This window comes from Cheilinus undulatus, linkage group 11 (assembly GCF_018320785.1).
Source record: "Cheilinus undulatus linkage group 11, ASM1832078v1, whole genome shotgun sequence".
Lineage (NCBI taxonomy): Eukaryota > Metazoa > Chordata > Actinopteri > Labriformes > Labridae > Cheilinus > Cheilinus undulatus.
In genome coordinates, this window is record NC_054875.1 from 26,930,278 (window position 1) to 26,949,451 (window position 19,174).

The 19,174-nt window shown below is 36.6% G+C and overlaps 2 protein-coding genes across 2 annotated transcripts in view; one reads left to right on the plus strand and one right to left on the minus strand.

Moving 5' to 3' along the window:
• The window catches only part of LOC121518077 (potassium voltage-gated channel subfamily A member 10), a 28,018-nt gene extending 18,110 nt beyond the window's left edge, over window positions 1-9,908 (minus strand). The window contains exon 1 of the mRNA XM_041800275.1: window positions 9,651-9,908. The gene's annotated coding sequence lies outside the window, so the exon portion shown is untranslated. The remainder of the gene's footprint in view (window positions 1-9,650) is intronic.
• Window positions 9,909-10,938: 1,030 nt separating this feature from the next.
• Window positions 10,939-19,174, plus strand: part of ngfa (nerve growth factor a (beta polypeptide)) — a 179,522-nt gene continuing 171,286 nt past the window's right edge. Inside the window, exon 1 of the mRNA XM_041800305.1 lies at window positions 10,939-10,996. The gene's annotated coding sequence lies outside the window, so the exon portion shown is untranslated. The remainder of the gene's footprint in view (window positions 10,997-19,174) is intronic.

Consider the following 19,174-nt stretch of genomic DNA (forward strand, 5'->3'; position numbering starts at 1 on the left):
ACACACACAAAAAGTTACACTCCCTCAAACACACAAAATACACAAAAACACACACACAAATATGGGAAACTGTAAGGCTGCCTAAGATGCAGTTTTCAGTTAAACCTGGTAGATCCTGGAAACTATCAATATTTAAGTATGGTGAATGTAAAACAACCAGAAGTACTGAGATGAATCACAGGGAAAAATAAAATCACAGGTCAGTGAAATTAAAGCAGGGTGCAGGTTTAGCTCAGTTGATAGAGCAGGCGCCCCTTTGACAGAAGAGGTCTGACTCTCCCTGTATATTTTGTCAATAAAGGTTAAAAAAAACAAAACAAAAAACAAATACAATAAAATAATACTAAAAATACATGTAAAGTAAAGCTGCATGGATAAGAATCATAACTGAGAATTGAATAGCATTTTTCAGATGATGTACTTGTTGATTAAATGGAAAGTTTTCCAGAAAATGTTTTCACTGATTTCATTATTTTTTTCAAACAAAAATGGCAGATTTTTTGGGGTGTCATTTATAAATGCTGCATATGCACAAAACGGGGGCTGAAGCTGGCGTGCACCACTCCAAACACGAAGCAAGTGATCTATAAGAAACAGACCTGGTGTAAAATGTGCACACCTGTAATCAAACTCTGACAAATGAGTATGACAATTGGAGGCAGAGGGTCACTGGTGACAAAGGAGGCGGGGGAATTGAAGCCAGTTTGTTTGTTAACCTTTTATGAAGCAAGGGACCAGTCACTTTGGTAGACTTCCTTTGTGGCCTCCCCCCAACTCTCCCTCATACACTTGAGCCAATTGCAGGAAAATGTTTTATTTATTTATTATTATTATTATTATTTTACAGTCAGACTAAGATATAAACATTTTACTCATTTTGACCAAATTTTTCATCCATAAAAGCAAATACAGAAACAAAAAACGCAACCTTATTTTTTCTTAAAGATGTTGAACAATCCACACAGCTCGGCTGTGTGTGTATCAGCTGATAAACCAGAGGCTCGTTCATGCGCAAGGAGTGCGCAGTCCTGGACAAGTGGCAGTGTCGCTACACTTTTTTTTTTTTTTTTTTTTTTTTTAAGTTACATATAGCCCCTTTAAGTCTGGATTCTTCGCACTGTTTGATGAATGAAACCCCTGATATTTTTGAATGTAAGAACCTAAATCTGATCTTTACCATATATGGTAGTAAAGTGAACCTTTAGTTTTAAAGCTGGTTAAAGCTGGGCAAATGATGATTTCCACATTTTAACCAATTTTAACTCCAGATCGTGACTCCACATTCCTGCTTTTTGTAGTGACAACTGTACAGTGGGGATTTCACAGTCTTGAGATCTCACTGGAACTTATGTGATAAAACATGAAATAAGAAGTATGATCAACATCCTCAGCTGGCATTTAAATGTAAAAAAAAAAAGAAAAAGGGTGGAAATCTGGCCGAGAGAGATCCTGCTATAGTCTTAAGATTATTTTGCAGATTAAAGAATAACAGTCATTAATTAATTGCAGCCATGATAAAATGTACTACATCACTTAGCTAACTTACTCTGGTCACCATAAATTAATTAGTTTGACATTAATTCCTGTAGCAAATACATGTTTATTTAGCACAGATCATAATATGTATATGCATAAAGGTGACAGACAATAGTTGCACTTTGTATACTTTTCATTGCCATCATGAATGTTTACACTTCAGGGGGAAAAGGATATATTATAATGATCATAAATACATTAAAAGTGCATTTTTCTACAGTATGTAGAACACCCTCCTCCTGCTGTTCACACAAAATGACCCATCTCTGTCATCTAAAGAGCCACACAATCAGACAGAAGTGCAGATGGCCATTGAGAGAATATTTTTAATTAACAAACATCTATTATACCGATAACAGATTATTAGAATATCATATCCCTCTCCCTCTTTCCTGAGCTTTTAAATCACTTACTGAAATCTGAATTACAAATGTCCATTTGGTAATGCAGTTCACATAACCAGAGCCAAAAACCTCTCATTAATGGAGCTAAAAATATCCAAAATGCACCAAAAGTGATATTCAGTGTGCTGCACTTGTATGATGTTTGTGTGCACGTGTGCGTCTGCACATGTGGGCTGGGTCATCCCAGGAAAAAAGTGAGCAAATGAAACACTCACTCAAAATCACTCAAAAAGCACACAAGAAACAAATCTGTAAGCATAAAACACACCCATTGATAAAAAAAACACATGTATGGCACAAAATCAAAATTTTGGGTTAGCAAGTGTGCACCTCAGTGGACTAAAGGAATTTTACTTGTTGTATAACTGGTATGTTTTTTTAATTATTTACTCTGTCAGTTTTATCTTATTTTCTCTTCATTTTAACCTTTATACATTAGTTGATGCTACAATAAACTCTGTTTTCTGATTTATAAATTTGTACTCATGGTCTAGTCCAGTGTTATCACCTCAGACTGATGAAAGCTATGGAAGCACAAAGAGAAAACATACACAAATATTATTTTACTCAGTTTCTCTGTTATAAGTTGGATTTAGTTCCCGATGATCAAAAATTAAGTGTGGATGCAAGATTTAATCAGCATGATACAACAGATAAGCACAGCGACTCTGGACTGTGCAGTAGTGGAAACATCACACTTAACTATTTAGCAGTCAGATGGGCAAATCTGGCCAGGAGAACATTACCTGCCTGGCTGCATTGTGCCAAAAACTAAGTTTGGTTGAGTAGAGAAAATGTTATGGGGCTGTTTATCAGGGTTTGGACAAGTTTTACTCAGTTTTATTTTATTTAAGAATGTGATCCGTGTGTGTTTGGCTCATTGATGATGATACGCGTTGCAAAAATGATCATCAAATACAAATATGGGAGAGCATCGTCAGGAAGTGACTGAAGAAACTTGTCACAATGAGGGCATTAAAAGCTTCAATTTGAACACAAGACAGCACATCTCAATGAATGATTGATACTGAAGAGATGCACCACCATCAGACTTCTTCTGTGCTCCTTTACGCACATTCCTCTGTCCAGCATGCATTCGACGGTAATAATATACAAGTTTTCATTTGAATTTGGAAGTTGATGTCTGTCTTCTTTGTGAATTACATTTATTGATATGACCTATTGCTATGAGTCTTTCCTGTTGACAGTTTTCGTCTTTATAAAACATTAGGGAGGATTTTTTTTTTAAGTAAGCCTTAGAAGAGCTGCAACTTGTCACTTAAGAGCCACATGTGGCTTTGAGAGCTGCGGGTTGAGTAGCACTGCTCTACAGAATGAATGGGCACAAATCTCACAAAAAACACATAAATACTGTTTGTACTCAAATACAACGTCATTACAGTCCCTGCTGGTGAAATGGTCAGGCGTCTAAATACTTATGTTCATACAGTGTATGTTGGTAATAAATATTTCAGATATATGTCAATATTTAATGCATATATATTTATTTTAAATATCAGCATAAAATGGTTGTAAATACTGGCAGATATCCATTGTAAATATTGGCATCTTCTGTAAAAAGAGGCATAAATCTGCTATAAATCTGCAAAAATCAACTGTAAATATTGGCACATATCTGTTGTACATATTGGCATATATATGCTGTAAATATTGGCAAATATCTGCTTCAAATATTATCATATATCAGCTGTAAAAATTTGGTAAAAAAAAATCAGCAAATAACTAGTAAAAATTGCTATGTATCTGCTGTAAATATAAGCATATATCTGCTGTAAATATTTGGGGAAAATCAGCTGTAAAAACTGGCATATATCTACTGTAAATATTGGCACATATCTGTTGTACATATTGGCATATATATGCTGTAAATATAAGCATATATCTGCTTTAAATATTATCATATATCAGCTGTAAATGTTGGCATATATCTACTGTAAATATTGGCATATTTTAGCTGTAAGTATTGGCATATATCTAGTGTAAATATTGGCATATTTCAGTTGCAAATATTAGCATATATCTACTGTAAATATTGGAAAAAATCTACTCTGAATCTTGGCATATATTTAAAGTTAATATTGGCATATTTCAGCTGTAAATATTGGCATATATCTGCTATAAAAATTTGGAAAAAATCAGCTGTAAAAATTGGTATGTATCTGCTGTAAATATAAGCATATATCCACTTTAAATATTTTTATTTATCAGCTGTAAATATTGGCATATATCTGCTGTCATTATTTGACATTTCTACTTTAAATATTGGCTTATTTCAGTTGCAAATTTTAGCATATATCTACTGTAAGGATTTGAAAAAATCTACTGTTATTATTGGCATATATCTACAATTAATATTGGCATATTCAGTTGCAAATATTAGCTTTTATCTACTGTAAATATTAGCGTATATCTACTGTAAATATAAGCATATTTCAGCTGTAAATATTAGCATGTATTTACTGTAAATATTAGCATATACCTACTGTAAATATTGGCATATTTCAGTTGCAAATATAAGCATATATCTAGTGTAAACGTTGACATATTTAAGTTGTAAATTTTAGCATAGATCTACTGTAAATATTGGCATATATCTACTGGAAATATTGGCATATTTCAGTAGCAAATATTAGCATATATCTACTGTAAATATTGAAAAAAAATCTACTCTAAATTTTGGCATATATTTGCAGTTAATATTGGCATATTTCAGCTGTAAATATTGGCATATATCTGCTGTAAAAGTTTGGAAAAAATCAGCTGTAAAAATTGGTATGTATCTGCTGTAAATATAAGCATATATCTGCTTTAAATATTATCATATATTAGCTGTAAATATTGGCAAATATCTACTGTAAATATTTGCAAATATCTACTGTTAATATTGGCATATATCAGCGGTAAATATTGGAATATATCTGCTGTAAATATTGAGCAAAATCAGCTGCAAATATTAGCAAACATCTGATATATAATCTGCATATATCAGCTGTAAATATTGGCATGTATCTGCTGTTGGTATTGGCATATACTGTATCTGCTGTATAACCCTGAATAAATCAATTGGGGGTTGGGTGCTTTGCTCAAGAGCACCGTGGTAGTAATAGGAAATTGTGCTAGCACCTCCTTCAGCGACCACACCAATTTCCAGACTTATCTATGCTGGTACTTGAGTCCGCAACCTTCTGCTTCCTAACAGACTGAGTTCCTCCTGCCTCAGCTACAGAGATGCAAGCTGCTGATGCTGACAGGGGTGTGTCTGCAGGCTCCAGGCCAAGTCCTAGTGCACAACAGCTGGGACCACAATCCTCACTTGGCCTTTTGACAAGTCACATACACACAACAGAAACGGAAGCCAGGCAAAGACCAGCCAAAACCACTTCCTAATTAATTAAAAACTTCCTGTAGAGCATCTATAAACAGCATGTAGAATAGGCTGAAACTTCACATTACGGTACGGTTTGTCTCCAGCTGTTGCTGCTGTGTTATTGCTGTCTATGTACCATTTACCTGTTCTTTCATTTCTCCCCCTGAATCCCGTGTAAATCACAACGTTGTAACCAGAAGTTAGAAGGATACTTAGGGGAGAGGGAGGGTGAGGAATGACATGCAGATAGGAGCCACAAGAAGGAATTGAACTTTGAGGACTATCTCTGTTCATGGGGTACAGACATAACCAGCATAACCAGCGCTGTGATAAGAATTTCACATTGTATCTTCAAGTTAGTAAAACTTAGATTGTTTCGAAATGTCTTCAAGAATCATCAGGAGTGAGCATTTTGATGAAATATCATTACTCTGACTAAACAAGTCAAAACTGTCATCAGATAGTGATTCAAATGTTACTCAATCCTTTACAATGACATCATCTTTTAACAACTTTGCTCTGTCCGATTAAAACCAAGTGAAAAGGGTGTAGATCAACAGAAAAAAGTAAAATATCCAGTAAACAGCGTTCACACTGGGTTGTATTACTCATAGGACTAAGAAGGATGAAAAACTGAATTTAAAAAGGGATTTTTATATTATCTGAAGTTGGTTATTAGCTCAAATGGATGAACAAAAGTTTATCATTTCTTATTAAATTCATCTCAGAACAAAGAAACAAAAAACCTTCTCATGCTCATCCTCCACACTACCGACCCTGAATAACCCCTCAAGTCATAACCTTCTTCCTCCACAGAAGGGATTAGGCCTGTCTCATTTACAGGACTATAATGCTGTTTTTTTTAGAAGCCTTTTTTTGTGCCGGATCCAGACGAGGAAAATATGGCCATCTGGTCTGACTCTCTATTACATATCACTAATCTTAGGTGGCGTACAAACAAATCATGCACGTGCACACCATCCAGACACACACGTATGAACAGATCCTAAAATACCCATTGACTTTATCTCCACATCTGCTTACAAATTAACATTATGACTCATTCCACTCTGGGTCTCTAGAAAATACTTTATTCAGTTTCAGTTCAGAATACTAATGTGGATTTGCACAGTCCTGTGCTCTTTTAATATGTTGATTTCATGTTTATTGTCTGCTACTATCGATTACATTTCAGGACTATAGAGAGCTATAGTATAAAGAGCCACTCTTAAAAAAACAAATAAAAATGATAAGGATATGTTGAAATTTTAACTTTAAAAAGTCACAAATTTAGAATAAAGAACCTAAAAACTTTGAAAATAAAAAATCATAAATTTACAAAACTTAATTTTTTTTTTAAGACTATATTGTTAAAAATAGGGCTGAACGCTTTGGGAAACAGTGTAATTGGGATTTTTTCCCCAATATTGTGATTGCGATTTGATCTGCAATTATTACATAAGTTCCTCAACTTATCTATTTTGCAACAAACACAAGCAAAAAGTTATTCTATATAAAAACCAACATAATATTAGATCAAACTAGGGCTAAACAATTTTGAAAAAATATGTAATTGTGATTATTTTGACTCATATTGCAAATTGGATATATGAATCGTTTTGTTAAAGGGAGTAATGATTTTTATGTCATTCTCATATTTTTTAAGAAAAACTAAAAAAAGGAAAGGGATTTTTTGTAAACTATTCTAGAAAGAAATGTTACTTTATTGATTGAATGACATGTAAAGCATAACATCTCTGCTGCAAAAAAAGTTTTAATCTGGTATTTGACACATATTTCAGGTTAAAGAAATATTGCACCTTCTGCAATTTGAAAATTGCAGCAGACCATATTGCAATGTAATCTAATTTTTAAATAATTGCTCAGCCCTAGTTAAAAATATCCAGTTGTGTCAAAGAAAAATCATACCAGAAAAAGCTGTTTACTTTGCACAAGTCCTGTAGTTAAGAGTCTGATCATATTGTGTTTTTAACTAGAACTTTGCAGTAAGATAGTTATTGTGATTTTAGCCCAGAATCATCACATTTTCATTTGTGATTATTATACTCAAGTAAAAGTACAGTAAAAAGTACAGTATTTATTTTGAGTTTACTTTAAGTACTGAGTAACTACTGATGAGTCATACAGTAAAATATATCTTTCCTCTGGCATCTACAACAATGTAAAAAACACAGCAAAATTGACAGTGTTAATTGAACTTATGTAGAGTTAAATTTAACACTTTAAAGGTGTTAACCTTGGTCTAAAAACATATAGTTAAACTGCACTCACAGACAGGGAACTCTAACTCCGTTGATAACCTTATTCATGGTGCAAATGTGTCTCACATCGAAAACAACAGCAATCCATCAGAAACATGGTCAAAAGAAAGCCAGCAGGGATCACAATATAACAGGCAACATCCAGACATGAGTAAACTCATCTATAAACATCCGAACACTCTGCCCAAGGGCATGATGGGACTAAAACTCATCAGTCAACACTGTCAAATAACTCCATCACTGAAGAGTTTTCAACAGTAATCAACTCAGAATTGTTCAACCCTGAGATATGAACACTCAAATTTTGATGTGGACTCATTCTCCCTCTATGTGCTACTGTGTAGTCAACAGAGGTGGAACAAGTACAAGATATTCTACTGAAGTAAAAGCACAGTTACTCTGTTTAAAATGTGCTTAAGTAGAAGTAAAAGCACTGATACATAAATGTACTCAAAATACAGTGATTTGAGTAAATGTAATTAGTAACTTTCCATCGTTGGCATCACAGGTTGATAAAGCTCCTATGGTTGTGGACAAAGCAGTATCTGTTGTTCATTAGCTGTCTTGTCTAGTACATGTGTAATTTTTTTCTGACAAAAAATCCTGCTCTCTTAATGATCCCATGCAACACTTATTCTGAATATTTGCTATTGAAAATGAAAAGAAACAAGCCATTTCTGACACCTCTCCTGCATAAGCATTTAGAATACTTATACAGAAACAGTCAGTCTCTATAGCGATGCTCAAATTTGCTTTTTTAGGTCCTACAAATAACATCAGTATTAATTTATGTCCATTCCATAATCACCTGAAATTCTTGACAGGAGCTTTAATGAATATCAAAATAAAGTGTGTGCATGCATCGACGGGTGGATGGAGGATGGAGTTGCAGCTGAGATTGAGAGTTTTCAATGTAAATGGGATGCTTTAATCAAGGAAGTTTGCAAAATACAATCATGACAGAGTTACATTATGATTATACAGATCATGTCCAAAGTTGGTTTGATGCACCAGTCTGAGCTTTTAAGAGCAGCGAGTCAAACAGTGTGGGAACTGATTTTCAAGAGCACAAGGGCTGCCTTCAGCCACAGAATAAAGAGCAGCTCAACAAAGGTCTCTCTGTGCTTTATGTTTTGATTTTGATGCCACCTATGTGCAAAGCAAGTGGATTAATCTCTATATCCTGTCCACATTTTAATCAAATTCTGATGAATAAAAAGCGCACTTTTATTTGTTTTAAATATCACCATGAATCATTGGTTATATTTTTATAAAGGCTGCCCCTGCAGCTCGCTGTTGATCCCCTTATCTGACACCTACCCCATGGAAAGCATAACACACACACACACACAAATAACTATAGGGAAAAATTGTAATGTGTTGTTGATGGCTTTGTTGGCCACTGTTGGTCATATTGTTGCGTCAGTATTGATTTCAGACTGGTTCATTAACATATACGAAATCCTCACAGGAGCTTTAAAGTGAAACATTCTTCTCCTTACATCATGACATCATAGTGCTGATGACAAGGCTCTTTTTTATTTAGTTGAAGTTCAGTAACATGACTAACTAATGTTGGACGGTCCTGTTTCGGTAAAGTGGGAGGTGCTCCTTCTCTTTAATCGTCAACATTTTTGAAAAAAATCAACATGGAGAAGTGAATAGCCGGATATAATGCTTTAGACCAGCCCTGGGGTCAAAACAGGTAGTTCAGGTAGCATACAGTGGGAGTCGAGGACGGAGACAGGCTACGACACAGTTCCCCAGAGAAAAGCGCTGCAGGAATTAAAGTGGAGATTAATCAATATTTACCCTATAGAGCAGTTTAGTCCGAGGATTAGGTCACGCGCCCCTTTTCACTGTTTGTATGCTGCTAGCGCTAAAAGGTTAGAAACGAATCAAGATTTCTGTGTCGTTTAGTAGTAACATCGCAGCTCATGCGCGCGACTGTGTGCCAAATGGTTTGATTAAAAAAAAAAAAAATCATGGTAATGATGTAGCACTTGTAGCAACAGGCTGAAACAGCAGAGAGTGGCCTACCTGAAGCTCCGTCTGGTTCCTGCTCACTTCCCGGCGTTCTTGGTGAAAGTTTGGTGCTCCGGGCCCTGCCGGAGGCATGGTTAGTGCGCAATGGATGGGCTGAGCACCTCGCGCGTCCTGTCACCCCCTGGCTGACCGCACAGACAGCAGGCACGGCGGAGGTGCCCCCGCCAATCACCCTGAGGCCAGATGTGAGTGTGATATAACAACAGCATGGTTACGTTTAATTTGGCCAATTCCCCGCTTGCAAAATCCCTGTTTTTCTTCGTCCTCCAACCAAAGCTGTGTTTGTCTCTCTATCTCGAGGGGAGGAGGGAGAGAGAGAGTGAGAGTGAGAGAGAGAGGAGCCTAAGCAGATTAAAAAAGGTTGTTTCCTAACCCCTCTGCCAGGCTGCCTTATGCTCTCTTAACCACCATCACTCATAACTTTTCAAACCATGAAGTGACCAAAGGTTTGTGAAGGTTTTTTTTTTTTTTTTGGGGCTTCAAAAACAAAGAAATTTGTAAAGGCTCTAAATGACATAGTCTACCCAATATTATAAAAATTGTTAATAAGTGAGATCTTTGCTGAAATTAAAGTGCATGATGTTTTGGTAAACTGTATTTTGTTTTGACCATCCTTAGGAACAGTGGGGGTCCTCAGTCTCTGATCCACAGTGCAACACAAGCACACAGACTTCAGTCACAACAAGTGGGGGGTGGTATGCATGTAGCTTGCATTTTAACTACAAGTTTTTAACATCTGGCAGAGAAGAGCAACAGTTACGTAGCCTTCTTCAGCTCCAGTCAACACATTTAAACTGACATTTACATAGTACATAGACCTTTGATTCTTGATTTTAATTGCACCAAAGAAGCTATGGGAGGTTTTGTCATGAATTTCTACCAAAGTCAGTAAATATAGTTGCTTAAAAATGAAGAACTTTTAAGTGTAAACATGTCCTTAAGAGTGCTTTAGGGTGACTTGCAAACCTGCATCCTGCTTTACTGGACTTATTCCACCCTTCAAAATTACACCTTTGCCGTCTTTGCTTCTTCTTAAAGGCAGACGTTCTCGTGTTGCATTTCAGATGGGGCCATGCAGGTCATAAAGGTCAGCTCCCCCTGCTTTAATTGGATTGATTCACTGCCTTGCTTGCTGTCATTATATTAATATCCTCTCATCACTGTCTAAACGGATGCGTCCGGCACAGATGCGACCACTGGCTGACCCCGGCAACACCCGAGCAGCCTCAGGCTGGGGAGGAGCTGTCTCTGTCTGCATCCTGACTGACTGACTGACAGAGCAGGGCCACTTCACAAGCGGTGTTCTGCATGGATAGGCTGCCCTCTACAGGCGTATGCAGGTACTACTATTAGACACACTGGCAATATTTAGCCTTTTATTATAACATCTTATTTTTTGCTTTAGGTTTGAACTTTAGGGTAAAAATGCACAAGTACCATTAAAGCATGTTTAGTAAACAGGTTTATGTGCACGTTTCCTATCTAAAAAGGTACATGCAATGTTTATGATGTGGCACATTTGCCCAAAGGCATACCGAGTTATTGACCTCTGTGCTTTCCCAGTAAAACAAACATGTATATGCAGGCTGCAGAGCATGGACATAGATTATTTATTTTAGTGTCTTTTGAATGCTTCTGTTGCATGTTACCAGCAGAAATAGGTCACTTTTAAAATGAAAAATTTCTTTGTCTTAAATTAATTAGCTTCATCGACATTTAATCTTTGATTTTCAAATAATTGTTATTTATAGATCAGACTTACTCCACACTGTCGAGAAGCAACATGGCCATGCAAGTCTGCATTATCCTGTTTATTTGTTTCCATATTCATGAGTAGTCCTGCCTTCTTCTAGACTGCGTGTCTCAGCAGGCTCAGTGTGCTCGTCTCTCTCTCACTCACACTTCTGTGTTGATCATACTCCCCACATCAAAACTGAAGTGCCAACAGTCTGTCTCTGCTCTGTTTTCTGTCAGAGTCACAAAAATAGCCCAAAGAAAGTAGACAGGAGGTTAGGGAAAGGATAGTGAGAAGATTTGGCTCAAGTTTTAAACTTTCATTTGATTTCTTGTTTAGTATTGATGCTGATCCAACAGCATTACAGCACAATAAGAGCAGAATTGTTCACTGGATTGCCATAATTACTAGTCTATGAGTCATTACTAGTCTATGAGCCATTAAAAGATGCTATAATGCTAATTTCAGATGAAGAGTGTTATTTTCTTGGGTTCAATGGTAAAACAAAAGGACATGATGGATGAGGAGAGAGTAAACAAACCTTTAAATCTGAGATACAATTACCAAAGCTTAGTGACCATAGACTGCTGATACACTATCACAAAGCATGTTATGTAATCCACCTCTGATGTATGCTTGATCATTACACCAAGAAAAACAAAAACAGGAGCTTTGACATGTGAGGTCTCTGTGAGAAATTTTCTCTGAAATTTGAACCAGTAAAAAACAAAACACAAATGCAGAATGTAATAGAAAGAATCAAACCAATGGAGCTGCTATGGAAAAGATAAATGGAGAACAGAATGCGGTTTTTGAGTTAATGAATTATTTATGTGGGTGGGATATTTTAAGACCCCCCATATCATGTCTGAGAGCAAAGAGTGCATGGGTGGAAGGTACAGAGAGGAAGAGAGCGTATCATTAGCCTGTTTTCTAAACTGAGCAGATGGGATTTAACCGACACTCACAGACTTACGCTCTCCTTGTGGGCTTATTCTACAAAATTCAAAGAATTATTCAAAGTTCATCAACAACAGAGAAATGTGTCAATGTACGCTGTAGCAAACTAGTTTACTTTGGCATACGGAGGTGAAATTTTATTGTGTCTGAAAAGGCTGTCAGCAATTTATGAAACTTTCCTTTTCAACTTTGAAGTACTTAAGCTCTCAGTGGACAAAACATTTTATTATACCCTTTTCTTAACCTTGACAATGGACAAATTCAATGTTTCTCAATATTACATGTCATTTTTCTCCTTATCTTGGAATGATATTGTTGCTTTCTCCACAATATTGAGGTTTTTCCTCAAGATCTCGGAAACATTTCCAAAAAATGATGCATTATCGTGTTAAAATGGGGTGTAACGTGTTTGTTTTGCCCTGTCATTTATATTTTGCTCCATCTAAGATCCAAAATGCATCCTTTTTCATTAGTCCTCACATTCTGTGCACCCCTGTGTCTTCTATAGGTCATAATAACCCATCTTCACTAAACCCACAAAAATAAGCAGCTTGATTTGATTTTAAACACCAAATCTATTTTGTTTAGTTGTCATTCTCCACATTATTATGTTTACTGTGGTATTCTTAGTGCAGTATTCCTATAGCCTAAGAAGGTAGCTTTAAAGTGCAAAAAGTAGTTTTGAATGTATTTTTATCAATAACTCAATCCCCAAAGCGAACTTCGCCAATGAACTATGAAATAAAAGAAACAAAAGTGTGAACATGTGAACCAAATAACACGATTCATCAACCTATTTGCACCTGTAGGGCAGTATGCAAGTGCACAGCCTTTGCAATAATTATAATTAATTATAATTTTATACCTGCAGCTCACAGTGTGTGTCTTCAAGTCCTTTAGTGGGCAGAACCACCACCGCTTCGTCTTTCTTGTCCCAGCTGGGGCATTGGCTGAAATCAGGGTACTGTCATCTGAAGCACCTTTATAACCTCAGAGCGGCACTTCACTGGTGAAGACCACATGTCTTGTCATATTTAAATGTGCTACTCATCAATCTTCAACAGAATTTAAGGTGGAAATTCCTCTGTGACTGTTAACAACTAACGGGACATTTTGACCTGCAGACAATATTAGTACATTTGTTTTGTACAGCCTGCATAGAAAAGGGGATAAAGGCAACACTTCACTTTTTCTAATGTAAGGGTCAATCTTGGAAAAGTCATCACATCAAAAAGTCATCAAAAGTCATCAAGTTAAAACACGCTGTTTACATTTTTTTACTGTTGCTAAACACAGTGGTTAGTCAGAAGGGTTAGATAGATATGAGCAGTTGAAAATCTTTGGAAATGTGTGTCCTGATTTGTTATTGAAAGACAAAGATGGGATTTTTTTTTAAATTTCATTTAAGGTACAATTCTCACCTATAACCAAACCAATTATAAAGTCACAGTTCACTTTATTAGGTACACAAGTTCAATTGCTTATTAATGTGGATATTTTTAATTAGCCAATCACATGGCAGCAACCATTTGGACACATAGGCATAGAGAAGATGATCTGCTGAGGTTCAAACTGAGCATGAGAATGAAGATAAAAGATGATTTTAATGAATTTAAACAGGCCAGGTTTATGGTGGTCTTAGAGGCTTTCATGTTTCAACTTTAACTGTACTGTCCTGTAAGGGGAACTTCCTTTGCAGCTTGGTAAAACCATAAAACAGACAATAACGTCCTACTGACTCAGTTACAGAAAAATCCAAACAGCAAATTTAAGGCACAACAAAAATCAGTGCAGGTTCACAACGAGGTCAAACGAGGAAAGACTCAAACTTAAGAACATTAATTTGCTACCAGTAGCTACAAGAACTGTGCTCTCATGTTGTTTGCACAACATTCTGACCCTATCAGTCCAATGTGGCAACAGAACTCAAGACTCAATAGACCAGGCAAAGTTTTGACAATCTTTAAATGTCCAATTTTAGTGACTTTGAGTGAAATGTAGCCTCAGTTTCCTGACAGGAGTGGCACTCAAGTCTGCCAATAACGGGGTTTAAAATGGAGAGCTTTCTGGGGCCCTGACAAACTGGGGACCCATGGAGGTCAGCAAGGTCCATTATAAAGTTCAGCTGTGAAAAAACATATATGATTATTAACCTGAATAGAAGCAGCAAAAGGAATTTTGGGTTAAAAGTGGCAAAAAAATTGATCCAAAGTGCCAAAATAGGGCAAAAAACAACAACCTGACTTACAAGTGGCTAATAGAAGTGGCTAAAATGGGCAAAAATGGGTTCTAGGGGCAAAAAGCAGAAAAAAATTGGTGAAAAGCAGCCAAAATGGGTGAAAAGCAGCCAAAAATGGGTAAAAGAGCCAAAAAAGGTGGCAACAATAGGAAACAGTGAAAATGGGTTAAAAGTACTAAAAATCTGCAACAAGCTTATCTCTAAAATGAGGCAACTGGAGGGCTGCTGCTCACAAGAAATGTGACCATTCTCTTTAACCTCTAGAGATGGTTGTGCATGAAAATCCAAATAAATAACAATTTATGAAATACTTTGTTGAGCCTATCTGGAACTGACAACCATATTCCTGTTCAAAGTCACTTAAATCAAATTTTGTCCTCAATCTGATGCTCAGCTTAAATTTCAGGAGATTGTCTTGGCCCTGTCTGCATACCTAGATGCATTGGTTGCTGCCATGTGATTAGCTGATTAGATATTTGCTTTGATAAGCATTGAGCAGGTATACCTAATAAAGTGATTTGTGAGTGCAAAGTTGCAGTTTGACACCAATAAATGTAAATGAAACTTAATTGGTTAGCCTGTATACTAAAACATGAGAGGCATAGCGGACATTAACAGGAGGAAAACATGATCCTGTCTGATTTTGGCCCACTGGCAGTGAAACGAGAAGTTTCATAGCTTGTTGCACATAAATTTGCTCACCTACTATTTATCACTGCCACAGGCAGGTAGCATTACGGAGAGCATGAATGAAAAAGGGGTCTGTTTATGTGTGAGTCACTGTACCACTTCATGTGGTTCCAGAGGAGAAAAATGAATCACAGCTTAGCACAACTTTAAAAATAAGCCCCTCATTCTCTGTAGAATGAGTCAATGAGAATCCAGCTGACTGTTGAGGGTGTCTGCTGTCAGTTTAATTCACATTAAAAGTCTTAAAACATTTGCCCAGGCCTTTTCAAGTCCAGCCACAAATTCTCTATTGGAGTGAGGTCTGAGCTTTGACTCGGCCACTCCAGAGCATTCACCTCCTTTAACTCCTTCTGTGCAGCTTTTGCTGTATGCTACGGGTCATTGTCTTGCTGGAAAATAAATCTTCTCCCAAGCCGTAGGTCTCTTGCAGACTAAATAAGATTGTCCTCCAGGATTTTCCTATATTTTGCCACATTCATTTTACCCTTTTCCTTTACAAGCCTTCCAGGGCCATCTACCGAGAAGCATCCCCACAGCATGATGTTCACACTGCTGTGCTTAACTAATCATAAAACTTTGATTGGTGACGAACCCAAGCAGCAGTTGTTGTATTACTTCCATTTCTTGATGATGGATTTAACTGAACTTTCAAGGATGTTCAATGCCTTGGAGATGTTTTTGTGTCCCCTTGCTTATATTTTTCAATAACCTTTTCTCTAAATTGCTTGGGGTGTTCTTTTGCCGGCATGGTGTAATGGTAGCCAGGAATATGGATTGACCAGTGACTGGACCTTCCAGACACAGGTGTCTTTATACCACAGTCACTTGAGACACACCCACTGCACTCAGGTGATCCTCATTCCCTAAACAGTGAGACGACTAGCACCAATTAGCTTGACCTCTGTTGAATTAGGTCAGTCACTTTAAAGGGGGTGAATTTTTATGCAGTCAGTTCCCAATCTGTAGGAGAAACTGTAGGGATAATATCCTTCAGTCGGTTGTACTTGAAGTTAGTATTGTGTTTGTTTTACCAATATTGTTCAGTATACAGCACAGTGCAAACAACTGTCCAGTAAAATTATCAGCAAAGAAAATATTAGAGAGCAGTGCATTGTGTTTGGCTGTAAGTAAAGGTGTATGATGGAGAGCAGCCTACAGAATGTGGGCCAAACTCATAAATCAATTCAGCTCATTAAATACATTGACAGGCTGTCGCTCCCCAGTGGCCCTTTTCTTTTCTTATACGTCCACCTTCTGCCCACTCCCGCTCCACCCCCTCTATTAGACGCTCTCTGTTTGAACATACACTACTATATAGCCCCCTTTTTTATTATTTTATTTGCATTTGCAGTTTGCAGAAAACACCATTGACCTACATGCGTATCTGTGTTTATAAGGTGATGTATACAGCCTTTTGGTGGTTAAACTGTACAACCAGGAGGAGATATTCTCCATAAACACAGAGGGAACCCTGCTGTGTGCTATTTATAGACCAGGTTAATACAGGGGGCTTCCACTGTGGGGGAAGCAGTGATGAAAACAGGGCTTCCCCTCCTCCACATGTACAGATGTATACGCAGCATGGTCTCCCCCTATGGATCCTAGTGTGCTATAAAGAAAGTTCAGGTTGACAGGCCATTAACTGGGCTTGGTATTAGGTTACAAATCAGCTTGTAGCAGAATGTGCAAGTGTTCACAGCTTGTGAGGCATTCACCTCTATTACAAATGGCTTCATTCAACATTCAAACACAGGGCAATCTATTAAAACGACAGGGCTAAGGGGAGGAAAAGCATTGGTTGTATATTAGTTTGATCATTTTCTTGACACAGCTTTAGCTCCATACATGGAAAGCTGTTGGCCATATAGTATTTTTTCATTTGCTTGCAGCTTCTTAACGTCATTCTGGAAATGTTGGCAACAGAATAAAAAGCACAAAGGAAAAATCTATCACCAAAATACACTTCTGATAAACAGTGGGTACACAAGCAAAAAAAAAAAAAAAAAAAAAAAAGGCAAGGCAATAGGGGAGAAATTTGGCAGGAAAACACTTTTGTTGGCTTTATAATTTGTTCATTTTCTCTAGTGCTTCAATATTTTTTACTTCTGTAAACTTGAAAGGAGAATCTACTGGCAGAGTATTTATTTTGGGATATTTTTGTGGCTTTCTGTGAATTTTACCATCAGCTTAAAAAAACAAGTCCTGAGGAAGGTCAGGTAATGTTAACTGTGGTCTTGGTGGTCAATTGAATTATATAGTATGTGTTGTCTTATAAAGCATAATAGATAAGAGGAGAAACTTTGTAGGATTATCAATGAGGGACACTATAATTGATCTTTTCTTCTGTGTACCCTTAAATTATATTGTGAGAAGTAAGGGCGTAAGGTGAGAGCCACCATCATCAGTGGGTATGTGCCATGCAGGGAAGTCGTTTCTGTTGTGACGAACAGCTGGAAAAAACACTGATAGCTCAGTAGTAGTTACGTAGATAGTTAATGGTCATATAAGACCTTTAAAAACTGCAGGAGTGAAAAGATAAACTCTAGGAAGGGCTGATGTAATAAAAAGGTCTGATGTGACGTTCCAAAAGATCAGTAACACTATATTTTTGGGGACCATGATTATGTAGTAATTTTACGGCAATTAGTGGAATTATCTAGTAATTTCTCAAGAATAAGGTGATAAATACCTAGTAATAAGTTTGAATTTTGCCAAGCATTTACTTAGTAATATTAAGGACATCATAACCTAGCAATAATGTATTACCTATCAGGTAATTCCTCTTAATACTGTGGCTATTCTCTGGGAAATTAGGTGGTATTTTACCTAACCTTAACCCTCTAACTCTAACCTGATTTCTCATAATATTGGAGCCATTCTATGGTATTAAGGTGGTATTTTACCTTAATCCTATAACCCTAACCTTTGGGATATTGTGGCTATTCCCTGGCATTCAGGTGGTATTACACTCTAACCCTAAACCTCTTACCCGAACCCTCTGACTCTGACCCTAACACTCTTAATATTGTGGCATTTCAGTGGTATTAAGGTGTTTTTTTCCCCTAACCCCCTCACCCTCTATCTAAAACCCTAACACACTTAATATTGTGGCACTTCTCTGATAATAAGGTGGTATTTTACCCTCTCTAACCTGAACTCTTACCCAATAACTCATAATATTGTGGCAGTTCTCTGGTAATTATTACCAATCATTACAAAGATAGAGATTACCGGTACACTTAATAGGAAAGACAATGGGAATTTTATTTTATTATAGAAAAAACTCCAGAAGAAATGACCTGAGGAAAGTTCATTATGATTTGAAAAGAAATAAACATAACAATTTAATGATTAGATAATGTTAAATAAAAGACAATTTTATCATAAGTGCCTTTATTTGAAAAGTGAGGCTAGAAATATAAAAAGTAGATGCTTATAATTAGATTTTAACCCAACAGTAAGGGTTATGGTTGTGTAAAGTACTACCTAATTCCCAGAGATCTCCCACAATATAACAAAGAATTACTTGATACTTTCTTTCTTGTTATTATTATGTAAATACTTCCCTAATATTACTAGCTATTACTTGATAAAATGCCAACTTACTTATCAATTACTTGATAATGACCACTTGACCACTTATTACTGTGAAATTGCTTAGTAATTAGGGCCCTCTAAACTAAATTTTACCTAAAGATACTTAACAATGATGGTCTCCCTAAGAGCTCAAGATGTGCTAAGTAAAAAAGGGGGGGTCCCTCTCATTGCTGGCTTTTGCCTGTGGAAACCTTTATGTCCTTAAAATACATATATGTAAAAAATGAAGAATAAAGTGGATAGTTATACCTGATAAAACTCAAAGGCTGGGATAGCTTTAGACTTTTGTATGGAACT